Raw genomic sequence first — 12,940 nt, 5'->3', positions numbered from 1 at the left:
TGTTTATAAGAGTTCTTCTATTAAGAGAATATAAGTTATCTGTCCTTTTTCTCTGTATCTACCTGCGTTGTTACAACGAAATTTCCCCATGTGTGGACAATAAAGGAATATCTTATCTTATCTTATCTTAACCCTAACCTTAACCACTAACCTTAACCTTAACCTTAACCCCTAACCCTAACCTTAACCCCAAACCCTAACCTTAACCCCTAACCCTTAACCCTAAGTTTTTTGTAGTAGTTAGGAGACGAGGGGAAAAAATTTAACAAACTAGACTGCGTTTAAAAATTTAAATACGAAAAAAATCAAGGGTCGGAGCCGGAGTCGAACCCAAAATCTACAGCATGGCACGCGGTAGTTCAAACCGCTGGGCCAAATTATCGTGAAAATCTACTGCCACAAGAAAATATACCTCGTATGTGATCTGTCCGCCACGAGGGCCACCAAATTCGTCACTTCTGGGATGGAATTCGTCACTTCCGTGAGTTATGAGAGTATGATCTAGTGCCGACCCAGACAAACCCTGGTTCACACCAAAACTGAGGCAGTTGAGGCAGCAGAAGCAGGTAGCACACAGGGCTGGTGACAGAGAGCGCTAAGGATGCAAAGTATAGATTTAGCAGGGAGGTGTCGAGAGCTAAATCACAGTGCAATGCGTATCTAAAGCAGCAGTTGTCTGACAACAATCCCGCTTCTTCGTGGAGTGAGCTCCAGCTCTCACCAACTACAATCCGAGAGCCCCCGATGCCGCAGATGACTGGAAACTGGCTGAGGAACACCAACACCTTCTACTTCAAGTTTGAGATCCCCTCCCCCACTGTGGCCACTTCTGCAAACCCAACCCCGGTACGCCCCACCTCCCAAACCACTCTCTCAGTAGTCCCTTTCCCCAAGAAGCCCCGGATCACTGGACTTAATGACTGCAGGCCTGTGGCAATGACGTCTGTAATCATGAAGTAATTTGAATGACTGGTCTTGGCACTCCACTTCATCTTGCAGCATCTGGACTCCCTATGCCAGGATCCTGTTTGTGGACTTGAGCTCTACATTCAACACCATCGTCCCTGCTCTGCTCCAGGACAAGCTCTCCCAGCTCAACGTGCCTGACTCCACCTGCAGGTGGATCACTGACTTCCTGATGGACCTGAGGTGAACCAGTTACGACTCTGTGAAACAGATCAAGTTTGCAAACGACACCACCCTGATTGGGCATGAGGGTATGAGTCTGTTTACAGGAGAGAGTCTACAGAACCTGGAGTTCAACGCCCAGAAAACAGTGGAGATGATCGTGGACTTCAGGAAAGTCACAGCCCCCCCTCACTATCACAGACTCCCCCATCACCACCGTAGAGTCCTTCCTCTTTCTCTTCACCATCATCACCTAGAACCTCAAGTGGGAGCCCACCATCAGCGTCTAGAAGGCCCAGCAAAGGAATTACTTCTTGCGGCAGCTGAGGAAAGCCAAGCTGCCAGCGCAGATAATGGTGCAGTTCTACACAGCCATCATTGAGTCCATCCTCACCTCCTCCATCACCGTGTGGTACGCTGGAGCCACAGCCAGGGACAAACAGAGACTGCAGCACATTGTGCCCTCTGCTGAGAAGGTGATCGACTGTGGAGCCCCATCTCTGCAGAACCTGCACGTCTCCAGGGCTCTGGGACAAACAGGTCGTATCACAGCCAACCCTTCTCACCCTGGACACAAATTATTTGATTTCAGGCAGGAGGCTATGGACCAGAAAGCACAGTTTCTTTCACTCTGCTGTTCATCAACACTTCCTAAACACTGTCACTTTAACCATAATTGAATCACCCACCCCACTGTTCACGTTCTGCACTACATCTTCACATTCAACTGTAAATAGACAGCACATAGTATGCCTATTTTATTTTTTTGTATTCTAGCTTATTTTTATTTTGATCCTATAGCAGATTTTAATTGTTTTTCTTTTTGAATTATATAGATTGTTTTATCATTGTTCATTGTTTTGTGTTGCACCGTATCATCTAAGTAAGTTCTTATGTTTGTGAATTGACAATGGCAATAAACCTTTTCTGATTCTGATTCATCAGTAATTATGCCACCTCTGCCATGTTCACACTGGGATGACTGCACTGCTCTCTTTACATCGAACAAAGTAGTGGCAGCGTGAAAATGTCCTTACTCAGAGTTTTGAGCATAGACCCCAGATAATACAATAAATCATGCATCCATTCAATTATGTGAATGACCGTGCAGGGGGCAGAGCACAGGGCTGGGAGAGAAGGGGGCTGGAGAGCAAGGGGCGGAGCACCAACTGGAGCTCCAATTGGATTTTAGCAGAAAAAAAATGTGTGTTGTTATTTTCATAAAATGTTACAAAATTATATTTGCCTTTTCCGAGTTGATACATTTTTGTGTGTGAATAAAACCAATATAACTTTGAATCATGTGGTTTCTCATTATTAATAAGATAAGATATTCCTTTATTGTCCCACATGGGAAAATTTCATTGGTGCAACGCAGGTAGATACAGAGGTAGATACAGAAGAACAGAACAGATCACTTATAGGAAGTCTGAAAAACACTTTCAGTAGAAGATCTCCTATAAATAAATAAAAACTCCCATAGACAAATGAATAAATAAATACATAAATACCATTGCATGTGATCACGAATGAAAGTCATTTGTATTTCTTTACCCCACAGATACATGCAAAGTCTTTCTTATTTCTCTTTTTTAATCTTCCATCCATCCATTTTCTACCGCTTGTTCCCTTTCGGGGTCGCAAGTGACTGGAGCCTATCCCAGTGACTTTGGGGCCTTAGGTGGGGTACACCCTGCACAGTGGCCAACTTGTCACAGGGTTAACACAGAGACATAGACATTACATTCATTCACTAGGGCCAATTTAGAGTTACCTATTTTGCCTAACACATGCATGTCTTTGGACAGTGGGAGGAAGCCGGAGAACCCGGAGATAACCCACGGTAACACGGGGAGGACATGCAGACTGCACCCAGAGAGATCATGTGATATCGGTCCAGGAATCGAACCCATGATCTCTTTCTTGGGAGGCAAGAGCGCTAACTGCCTTTGCCGTGCTTCCTTCCTTTCTTCCTTTTTATATTGCACATTTGTATATGATAAACAATATTAGGCTATTAATGAAAGCCTACATTGTGTTTCTATAGCCTAATTATGGTTAAACAAAAATAAAAACAAACAAAAATGAAAACCTGTTTAATACTAAATTATACAATAATTTAGATCTATAGGAAGATCTTCGGCTTTGTCAAATATAAAAGTAAGTCGTGAGCCGAAAATGTGTGGGCACCCGTGCACTAAAGCAATCTAAGGCAAGGGAATTATGATACCCATGTCTGTTAATGTAAATCTTGCCTTGAATTGGCTTTATGTACAATACACTCACGTCTGTCCCAGGGCATCCATCTACACATTCTCTGGTCTGGCTTTCATTCTTTTAATGACACAGAGCCAGTTCAACAGTGCACTCGTACACTGCTCATGCATCTTTCATAGCGATGGGGAGTCGGGGCACTTTAATGAAACAATGGACCTAAGACCCCTGGGTTGGGGAGACAGCACTACATTTTCTATATGGATCACATCAGGCTAATCCTGGGTACTACTAGATTTTCAAAGAGCAACATGTGACAGGCAAAGCCCAAAGCAAGCAGCAACCCCCACAAAAATAAGCTAATAAAATAAGAAATTAGTTAAATGTTGTGTGTTGCCGCACTGAACACGTGTAACACCCACGGACGTATAAACTGCAACCGTAATACAAAAGTTGTGCACTCCATGTCAGCAACCCGCAGTGTCATGAGTTTGAATCCGGCATTCTGCAGATTACAATGTCCTTCCTCAGTCTCATCCACATTTCAGGCTGCACTGTCCATTGAAAATGTTGGTTCATTGTAAAATGTGTTGTCTGTTGTCTGTGCGTGGATGATTGATGTGTCGGTGTGTAAATAGTGTGTACTGTATATATGTAAAATCCTTGCTTGTTTTATTATTTCCTGCTTTAGGCTGACTGTAACAGTTGTCATGGGACTGAGGATGAAAAATAGCCTTTTGGCTAATGCTGGCATATTTACAGAAATGTCTATCAATACGCAGTGTCTAACTTTGACACATAGACTGTCTCTGAATTATTAATAAATTATATTTACAATAAAGAAAATAAATAAAATAATTAATCAAATTGCAGTTCTTCTTGCGTTTCTACCACTTTTATATTTTAATATATATTACTATAACATATGTAAAGAATTATTTTTCACAATGTACAAATTATTTTTCTTCCATCCCATCGATTGTAACAACAGTTTTTGTTACATGGTGTAACAAACATGTTACATGTGTAGAGTTCATCTCACGTTATCTTGTGATTGTCGTCTGCCAATGAATCCTGTCTGATAATTTTTAATTAAATTCGGAAGGATTTGTTCCATTCTTTTGGACATAATTGAGGAGAATCTATGATAGTTCACATTCAGAATATTAGTGGGTCTATATGAGGCACAATCCAATCAGTCCTTCTCTTCTTTAGATATTAGAGACATTATGGCTTCTTCCCGTGGGCCCACCACCCGCAGGAGGATCCATAAGGGGCCGGTGCAGAGAGATCTGGGCGGTAGTCGACGGCAGGGGCCTCGGCGACCAGATCTCCAGACACAGAGACTAACTCTGGGGACATGGAATGTCACCTCGCTGGGGGGGAAAGAGCCTGAGCTTGTGCGGGAGGTTGAGCGATACGACTAGATATAGTCGGCCTCACCTCCACGCACAGTTTGGCTCTGGAACCCATCTCCTCGAGAGGGGCTGGACGCTCCACTTCTCTGGTGTTGCCCGCGGGGAAAGGCGGCGGGCTGGTGTGGGCTTGCTTATAGTCCCTCAGCTCAGCCGCCACGTGTTGGAGTTTACCCCAGTGAACGAGAGGATCGCGTCCCTCCGCCTTCGGGTGGGGGACAGGTCTCTCAGTGTTGTGGCGGCCTACGGGCCGAACAGCAGTGCAGAGTACCCGCCTTCTTTGAGTCCTTGGGAGGGGTACTGGACAGTGCACTGACCGGGGACTCCGTTGTTCTACTGGGGGACTTCAATGCCCACGTGGGCAATGACAGTGACACCTGGAGAGGGGTGATCAGGAAGAACGGCTTCCCCGATCTGAACCCGAGCAGTGTTCATTTATTGGACTTCCGTGCTAGCCACGGATTATACATAACGAACACCATGTTCAAGCACAAGGGTGTCCATCAGTGCACATGGCACCAGGACACCCTAGGCCGGAGGTCAATGATCGACTTTGTTGTCGTGTCATCTGACCTCCGGCCGCGTGTCTTGAACACTCGGGTGACGAGAGGGGCAGAGTTGTCAACCGATCACCACCTGGTGGTGAGTTGGATCCGCTGGCGGAGGAGGAAGCCGGAGAGACTTGGCAGACCCAAACGCATTGTGAGGGTCTGTTGGGAACGTCTAGTGGAGCACTCTGTCAGTAGGGTATTCAACTCGCACCTCCGGGAGAGCTTCTCCCATGTCCCGGGGGAGGTTGGGGACATTGAGTCCGAGTGGACCATGTTCTCCGCCTCCATTGTTGATGTGGCTGCTCGGAGCTGTGGTCGCAAGGTCTCCGGTGCCTGTCGTGGCGGCAACCCCCGAACCCGGTGGTGGACACCGGAAGTAAGGAATGCCGTCAGACTGAAGAAGGAGGCCTATCAGGCCACTCTGGCTTGTAGGTCTCCTGAGGTCATCGACAGGTGTCAGCAGGCCAAGCGAGCCGCGACTCGTGCTGTCGCAGAGGCAAAAACCCGGGCCTGGGAGGACTTTCGGGAGGCCATGGAGGAGGACTGTCGGTCGGCCCCAAAGAAATTCTGGCAAACCGTCCGGCGCCTCAGGAGGGGGAAGCAGTGCCTCACCAACACTGTTTACGGTGCGGGTGGAGGCCTGCTGACCTCGACTGGGGATGTCGTCGGACGGTGGAAGGAGTACTTTGAGGACCTCCTTAATCCTTCAGTCACATCTTCCGAAGAGGAAGTAGAGACCGGGGACTCGGAGGCTGGCTCATCCATCACCCAAGCTGAAGTCCCTGAGGTTGTTCGCAAACTCCTCGGTGGCAGGGCTCCGGGGGTGGATGAGATCCGCCCTGAGTACCTAAAGTCTCTGGATGTTGTAGGACTGTCTTGGTTGACACGTCTCTGCAACATCGCGTGGTGGTCCCTCTGTTCAAGAAGGGGGACCGGAGGGTGTGCTCCAACTACAAAGGGATCACACAGCCTCTCGGGTAAGGTCTATTCCAAGGTACTGGAGAGGAGAATCCGAACGATAGTCGAACCTAGGATTCAGAAGGAGCAGAGTGGTTTTCATCCCGGTCGTGGAACACTGGACCAGCTCTATATCCTCCATCGGGTGCTCGAGGGTTCATGGGAGTTTGCCCAACCAGTCCACATGTGCTTTGTGGATCTGGAGAAGGCTTTCGACCGTGTCCCTCGGGTTGTCCTTTGGGGGGTGCTCCGGGAGTACGGGGTCTGGGGCCCTTTGCTCTGTCCGGTCCCTGTATGACCGGAGCAGGAGCTGTGGTCGCATTGCCGGCAGTAAGTCAGACCTGTTCCCAGTGCATGTTGGACTCCGCCAGGGCTGCCCTTTGACACCGGTTCTGTTCATAATTTTTATGGACAGAATTTCTAGGCGCAGTCAGGGGTCGGAGGGTGTCCGGTTTGGGGACCACAGGATTCCATCTCTGCTGTTTGCAGACGATGTTGTCCTGATGGCTCCATCAAACCCGGACCTGCAACATGCACTGGGACGGTTTGCAGCCGAGTGTGAAGCGGCTGGGATGAGAATCAGCACCTCCAAATCCGAGGCCATGGTTCTAGACCGGAAAAAGGTGGCTTGCCTTCTTCAGGTGGGTGGAAAGACCTTGCCCCAAGTGGAGGAGTTCAAGTATCTCGGGATCTTGTTCACGAGTGAGGGAAGGATGGAGCAGGAGATCGACAGGTGGATCGGTGCAGTGGCTGCAGTGATGCAGTCGCTGCATCGGACCGTTGTGGTAAAGAGGGAGCTGAGTCGAAAGGCAAAGCTCTCAATTTACCGGTCGGTCTACGTTCCTACCCTCACCTATGGTCATGAGCTTTGGGTAGTGACCGAAAGAACAAGATCGCGGATACAAGCGGTCAAAATGAGTTTCCTCCGCCGGGTGGCTGGGCGCTCCCTTAGAGATAAGGTGAGGAGCTCGGCCACACGGGGGGAGCTCGGAGTAGAGTCGCTGCTCCTCCACGTCGAGAGGAGCCAGCTGAGGTGGCTCGGGCATCTGTTCCGGGTGCCTCCTGGGCGCCTCCCTCGGGAGGTGTTCCAGGCATGTCCCACCGGAAGAGACCCCGGGGAAGACCCAGGACACGCTGGAGAGACTATGTCTCTCGGCTGGCCTGGGAGCGCCATGGGATCCCCCCGGAAGAGTTGGAGGAAGTGTCTGGGGAAAGGGAAGTCTGGGAGTCCCTGCTCAGACTGCTGCCCCCGCGACCTGGCCCCGGATAAACCGGACGAAGATGGATGGATGGATGGATAGATGGCTTCTTTCCAACTCGAAGGGAGTTTCTTTAAGAGCCCAGATAAATGTTGTTGAAAGCAGAGGGATAAGTTTTTGTTTTAGAGCTTTATACCACTCTTAGGTGAACCCTAGGTCACTCCCTGGGAAAAAGCTCAAATTAAGGGTGTCCAAAAAGGAATTTATATAATTCTCTTCTTCTCCTGAAATGTTTCAGACCAAGGATTCAAATGCGGATTGAATTTGGTCTTTTTAGTTTAAGATTGCATAACTTTGTCAGTCCCATATTTAAAAAAAATCTTTCAGCTTGTTGTTTAAGTTAAGTTAACTTAAGTTTAAGTTTACATGATAATAATTTAGAGAATTTTCATCCACTCTCATAATTTTGTTTGTAAAAGTGCTTTTTCTTAACTATTTCCTGTGAGATCAGGTAATGAATTTCTCCTCTTATCTTCTTTTGCTGTAGCATTTGAGGACTCCCCTTCTTAGCATGATCAATCTATCTTTTTTGCAGATCATTTAGCTTTTTTCCCCTTTGTTTCATTTTTGCCGAGGGTATGGTTATAAGAGAGAATGAGGAATGAGGAATGGCAATGTGCTGAAGATGTGACAGCTCTCCCTCCCATTCAAGCCAGGACTGAAGCAGCGTGCCTTCTATGGGCTCATCCCTTCCTCTCTCTGTGCTCCACAGGGCCTGCACAATAAGCTTTGCTCGTGTGGTGTATGGGCAGATATAACCCAGTGGGTCATACTGACTGGCTAGGACTTTGTACACATTACGCAGTGTGGGGGTTTGTAGGTCACTGGCCGGTACTTGTATCCCAGGACGTCAGTTGGGCAATGCCAGCTGAGACCTAATGTTGATTCCTGGGGATCAAGACATTTGAAGTTTAGCCACAACTCACAGCTATCTGACCTGGCTTTGCTGGGTAAATGAGAAACCACTTCAGTAATGTTACTGGCCCATTGGCGTATTTCAAATCCACCTTGGAGAAGAAGATCTCTCATTTTGTTGATGAGAGCCTTGGCTTCTCGTGGATCAGAAATGGACTGCAAACAGTTGTCCACATAAAAAGCTGTGTGCACTGCGTCAAAGATGTCCTGGTGGGTGTCTTTGTGCGCCCTAACAAGGCGCTGTAGTGCAAAGATAGCACAGCAGGGGCTACATGACCCAAATGCCAGGACTCTCCACTCATAAATGTCTGGGGGACACTCTGTTTCACCATCTCGCCACAGGAACTGTAGGAGGGAGCGTTCCTCTGGCAGCAGCCGTACCTGGTGAAACACGGGTTTTATGTCTCCGCTAACAGCCACAGGAAACTGGAGTCAGCTTAACAACATAGCCCGTGTCTACTAACCTTTTGATCTCCTTGTTGTGAGTGCTGGATCAGGATTCCTAGCTAGCTTACATTCTGTGGATCTCAGGAGGCCTTTGACTACTTCAGGAGAGACTTTGAGCTGTGGGAAATCTTTCTTGGCCTCTAACATAGCTATGACTTCTACATCCTCTTTAGAGCGTGTAACCTCCTTCTCTGGTCTGTAAAGAGGAGCGTCTAGATGCCACAGACGCTGTACATTCTGTTGTAGGGCTTCTGCAGGAGAAAGGCACGATATGTTCAGGCAGAGCACCCCTGCTGTGTAGGCAGACTGCTGCTTGGACCCTGGATGGTCCACCCAAGCTTGGTGCAGATGGCCACGGGCCCATGGGCTGGCCCACGCAGGACTGGACGAGGAGGTGAGCATTGTCAAAGCCACAGGCTGCACCTATGTGAACCCCTCAAGCTGTACATTCTGTAGGTGATGGTCCTTTAAGAGCTGTACTTGGCATGACTGTTCAGCGAGACTCAATTGTGTAGCTGTGGGTTTTTGGCTTGGACTTCCGTAAGAGCTGAAATGAGACATAGGCTCCCTGTACCTGGATTACATAATGACGGATAGTCCTCAATGAAAGGGTCTACTCTTGCCTGTTCCAAAACTAGGGATTTGATATGACGGAGAACAAATGTGTCCAGGGACTTGCTGTCATGGTGTAGCTGTGTCCGAGAGGACCCATGAAGATCCTGCTGGTGCTCACAGTTAAGATGTTAGGGTCACGTTTCTTATGTAGCACTGACAAGTGCTGATCTCCACAACTGCTGCACGGTTTCTTCAGGGTACACTGATCAGGAGAGTGTGTACAGCCACAGTGCAAACATTTGGATTCATCCTTTATCCAAGAGGCTACAGCTTTAAGGTCTAGCTTCTTGAAGTCTTCACAGCCGCTAAGGTAATGCTCTGTGCAGTCACAGTAAGGGCAATATGGCTTAAACTTCTGCCTCTGCTTAGAAAGGACTGAAGAAGAAGCTTATGCCATGGGCTCTGGCTTTGGTTGTGTTGAGCAGGATCTGAGCCATAATAAATGGAGGTAGACTTACTCTGTAACTTGGGCCCCATAGTGCCTCTTGGATTGCTTCTCTCATGGCATGGCTTGTCTGCCGGCTGAGGTTGAGAGGTGTCTTGACAGCTGCAAAACTTGAGATTTCCGTTCCAGTCATTCTGAGATGTCATACATGTTGTATGTGAGGCTGCTACCAGTGCGAATGATGCCACGTGATGTGATGCAGTACTCGATGAAACTGTCCCTGTAGCTTGGAGGGAGTTTGGTGAGTAGTCTGTCGACAAGTGAACCACACTGAAGCTCACTGGCTGCAACATCATCCACAGAACTGAGGAGACCGACCAAGCTGGATACTGCTAGGGAAAAATCTTCAAAGGCCTGAGTGTCACCGGCGGGAGGGCAATTAAGTATGGCACTCAACTCACTCTGGACTAACTGCCTTGGTTGTCCGTACCTCTGCTCCAGCGCCCTCATAGCACTAGTGTTGGGAGTGCGGTCGTGAATGTAGCGCCGGGCCACCTGTGCAGCACTCGGATGCTCTAAATGATCAAGCAGGATGTGGAATTTATACTCCTCTGTGAGTATGTGGGCCAAGTAAACTGTCTAGCCCCCTCTTCAGTCATGCAAAGTCACTCTCTCTGCCTGACCTGAACATCACTAGCTTAGGTTTAGGGATGCCATATGAAAAAGCTACAATCATTTCCATCAAGTTCGGCGGGGTTACATCTGCTGTTGAAGTATGATAGGCATTGGCTGCATCAGTGGGCGGAGCAACATATTGTTGGTTAAAAAATGGCTGGGTAATAGGCTGCTGTACTCCTGCCACCCGTGATGGCTGATACAAGGGTGTAGAGTAGTGTCTACTGAAAGGTGCAGGCGCATGAGGCTGTGCAGAGTAAAGCTGGTTAGAGCTGAGTGGAGGAGGCAGATGTTGCAAACTCGGGCTGTACAGGAGTTGGTCTGGACTTGGCGCCATTCTTTCAAGCTGCATTGATTGGGCTACTCAACAGCAGGTTGTCGCTCAGGATGAATAGCATGACTGGCTCTAGGTGGGGGAGCAGGTAGTGGAGCAGGCCGAACTACCGGAAAAAGTCTCGGGTGTGGCGCAGGCTGGACAATAAAGCTCGTACTTACTGCAGCAGATTGCACTGGCCTAAGCAACAGGTTCACGTGAATTTCGGTGTCCTGCCCTGAGGTTGATGCTGGTTCAGCTGGTTCAGGTATAAGCGGAAGAGAAGAAACTCTGTCAGGTACAGGCACATCACTGCGCTGAGGAAGAGGGCTACTTGACATACAGTCTCGCTCTAGGTTTTCCACGCACTTGGTTAATGCACTGCTGGTTTCCGTCATAGTGACTTGCATCTCTTTCATTGTTGTCAGCACTTTGTCCCAAACATTCTCCATTTTCTCCCATCTAGACCTCTCCTTATCTGATTATTCTGAAATGCTGTCAAATAAGTCCTCTGGATCAGATAAGCCATGTTTGTAGTCTGCCAGATGTCCTGGAACCTTCCTGCACCTGCGTGGATGGTGACTACGCTCCGGACTCTTCTCCTGAGGCGCCTCATCTGGATTCTGTGGAGTTGTCATCTTGTTGACTCAGCCAAGGATCATCCGGCTCGAAGGACCACTTGTGCAATACTATGTGCGTCCGGTATGCACTGATTACTGATCTGAGTCTTCCTCGGTCAGAAGGAACAGACAACTCCAGTTCACACTTTGAACATTTATTGAATGGAGCAGATATTGGGAGGAGGAGGTCAATTTACAGATGGATTTTGAGAGTGTGTCGGAGTGAGTAAAGATGTGTGGGTGTGTGGTATATGGATGTGTGTGTGGTTATCTGAAAAGAAAGACAGTAAAACTATGTCAGGAAACAGTCACAAACAGGTTGCAGTGAAAATATATAAAAGGCATGTAGTTACACTAAACGACCACAAGAGAGAGCCCTAAGCTTACAAATAGAGTTACCAATAAACCTTAACTTTCCCCAGAAACGTGTCATAAAATACAGAGTAAACTGCACAATATATACATGAGATGCATATACATATACATGACAACAAGCATCTGCGTTCTAACTTACAGAACTTCGACATTCATACATGGTTACAAACAATACTCACATCATATGGACGCACACGGTACCTATACACACAGGATAATGCAAGGTGCAAAAGACAGCGGTTCAGCTGAATACAGTGGATGAACTATCAAAGACAAGGATAAACATCTGCAATATACAATTGAGAAACATATTGACAACCAAACACTCACTTTTATAGTAATTACGCACACAATATATGGTGCTGCTGAAAAGTTAGCTTGAACAAAGGCAACAGTAAAAGAGGGCTGTCTAAAAACACGGAACTAAACTTTGGTTCCCCCTTAGTCTTTCTGACACAGTCAGGATAATTGTCCATCACCAGAAAGACTATCAGAAGCGCTGTCGTCTTCTTCCACCAGCGGAGGAAGAGGAATCAGCCTGACGACCGGACAGGTGTCTCACCTTTTCTCTCACCTTCACAGCCGCTGTACGTACCCGACCATCTGGAGCAGGGAATGTCTCTGTCATGGTGCCCACGGGCCAGGTTGCTCTCGAGAAGCGAGGATCAACGATGAGGACCACCTGCCCAACACGGAGCTTCTTCACGTCAGTCTTCCACTTTCGTGCGGATGAAGGATGACCAGAAGTTGTCGGCGAGCGCCTGGCTGTGTCTCCATCAGCGTCTTCCTAGCAGGTCTTCACCGTCGTAGAGAGCTTGTGGAAGTGACGAATCTTTGCTTCCCATAAGCAGCATGTTGGGTGTTACGGGGTCAGGATCTGCGATGTCGGCTGAGACGTACCCAAATGGCTTGGAGTTCAGGATGCCTTCCACCTCGATGAGTAGGGTGCGCAGGACCGGCTCAGGAACAACTTGCTCCTTTAGAATGACTCTCAGGGAAGCCTTTATCGACTTGACCTCCCTCTCCCACTTGATTCTCTGCTCTGCAAGGTGTTTTTGGACCAGTGAAGTT

This window comes from Eucyclogobius newberryi, unplaced genomic scaffold, assembly GCF_026437365.1.
Source record: "Eucyclogobius newberryi isolate DKJ021-1_F unplaced genomic scaffold, fEucNew1.0.hap1 SCAF_15, whole genome shotgun sequence".
Classification (NCBI taxonomy): domain Eukaryota; kingdom Metazoa; phylum Chordata; class Actinopteri; order Gobiiformes; family Gobiidae; genus Eucyclogobius; species Eucyclogobius newberryi.
This window is presented reverse-complemented; position numbering follows the sequence as displayed.